Source organism: Lissotriton vulgaris, chromosome 12 (genome assembly GCF_964263255.1).
Source record: "Lissotriton vulgaris chromosome 12, aLisVul1.2, whole genome shotgun sequence".
NCBI lineage: Eukaryota > Metazoa > Chordata > Amphibia > Caudata > Salamandridae > Lissotriton > Lissotriton vulgaris.
This window is the reverse complement of record NC_141700.1, coordinates 724,585,359-724,587,420: the sequence shown is the minus strand read 5'-3', so window position 1 is coordinate 724,587,420 and position 2,062 is coordinate 724,585,359. Positions and strand designations below refer to the sequence as shown.

The 2,062-nt window shown below is 51.2% G+C and overlaps 1 non-coding gene across 1 annotated transcript; it reads right to left on the bottom strand.

Moving 5' to 3' along the window:
• Positions 1-643: 643 nt before the first annotated feature.
• Positions 644-725, bottom strand: TRNAS-AGA (transfer RNA serine (anticodon AGA)). The gene has a single exon. It is a non-coding gene; the product is annotated as a tRNA-Ser (tRNA).
• Between the last annotated feature and the right edge of the window lie 1,337 nt (positions 726-2,062).

Sequence of the window (2,062 nt, the reverse complement as noted above, 5' to 3'; positions counted from 1 at the left end):
AGATGAAAAAGTAAAATAAAACAATAGGTGGCAGTCACACAAAACTCAAAAACACATTAGATCTCTGCTGCATGGGCTTTTAGCCCCTCAACTACCTTAATACTGACTAAGAAAGATGGCAGCAAAAAAAATTCCCAGTTTTAAGAACTTCTTTGGGAGCAGAGTTTGTACAAAACCCGGAAATGTATTTCACGGACTGACATACATTGACTGTCCACCTTGTTACCCAGGGTCCCTCAGCACGGCGCCCCACGACTTCACCCCAACTTCGAGGGTTCCTGAAGTGCATATTTTGCTGCAGTGCCTGACCTTTGCCTCATCCCGAGCGTTCTTATGTCACTCGGACCCCAGGACTCCCTCGTTCATATCAGGGCTTCAGCAGGTGCTGGCTTTCCCTCCTCTCTGTCGGAAGGGGGGGGGGGCCTATGATGTGACTGAACATCCCAAATCTGGAAAATTAGGGGTCTGCACCTAATGCTGGGAAACAACATACAGACTGCATTTAATTGTAGGCACGCATTCTCGGAATTCTCCACAAAAAACCGTCTCATTCATAAAACCGTCTCATTTGTGTAGTTCTGTTAAAAAGGTCGATCTATAAAGCTAATATCTAACATTTATTTAAGGCAAGAATAAAAGTCTTCGTAGTCGGCAGGATTCGAACCTGCGCGGGGAGACCCCAATGGATTTCTAGTCCATCGCCTTAACCACTCGGCCACGACTACCTGATGACGTGGGCTGTAGAAAAATCTTTCATGTTGCTTCCCTGCATCCTCAGTGGATGCTCTGCCGAAGACGTCACACATAGGGAGGGGCGAGAACTCCGGTGTGAACATGGAGAAACTAGAATGCTGCTGACTTTGCTTAGGGAATGTTGCTGGCCTCAAACCGGAACTAAAGGTCAACTACTCAAGTGCAGTTTGTACTTGAGTTAGCGCCTAGGATCTGCATGGTATAAATCCCATCCCACTGCAACACTGGATACCTACCAAAAGCGAATCCTTAGAGAGGCTTGCACTAGTCTTTAGTCTTTGCTGCTATGGCTATGTCTCTGCCTTGTTCCTTTCACAGCGGGTGAAGCAGCGTGAGCAATTAAAACATCTTTGGTGCCTCAAACCATAGGACTGGCCATGTGTTTCTGTCCAATCGCCCTATTACTTGCTTCATGGAAAGGTCCCTGAGCTCTGAGGGTTTATTAATCGTCTTAAGTGGGTCCTTAATAGTGACAGGTTTTTAAGAGTTTTGGATCCCTACCTCTGGCATTGGCTATTACTTGCCACATCATGAATGTGGTGCAGTGCATGGTTGCTCTTTAACTGTCATCAGTGCTCCTAGCGCCAAGACTGCCGCTGCCCGCGTCCCACGCAGGGGGACATTGGCGGGGCAGCCACCTTAGTGGCCACTAGTCGCAGCCCCCCTCCCATTTCCAGGGATTCGTAGGAGGCGCGGTGAGCCTCGTCTGCCCCTCCCCACCTCTGCCCGGCACAGTAAGGGTGCCTGAGCCAAGGACCTGGAGCCGCAGGAGGTTCCGGTAAACCGCGACGGCGCCCCGTTAGTCCTTCGGGCGGTCGGGGGGCCTGAACCGACCGGCGGTGTGCCATACCGCTCCGCCCTGAAAGGGGGGGGGGGGCGGGAGTATAAGATAAGGATCTACAAGGTGCTGCACTGTCCGAGCGTCGACTCACCGTGCTGGCCGGCTCATTAGGCAGGCGGGACAGCCAGGGGCTGCCTGCCTTGGATCGCCCGTAAGATAACCCATCAAACGTCATACGCTTGTTGTATGAAAATAAACCTGCAGCAGTTCTCACCCAGAAACAATGTGTCCAGTGTAATCATTATATGGGCAAGATGTGTATGATGTTGGGTGGGAGCGGATGACGGTGTGGGCACTATGTCCGCGAATAGCGCTCCAGAAAAACCATAAACAATGGGCAGTAGCGTTATGCCGCCAAAACTGGGATAGAGGAAAAAGGATGTGGGTAACTGTCAGAGCGAACAACTTTGCAGCTGGGGGACCCCGGGTGGGAGCACCAGGTTCAAGTCTCTGCGTCAGCTCAACATC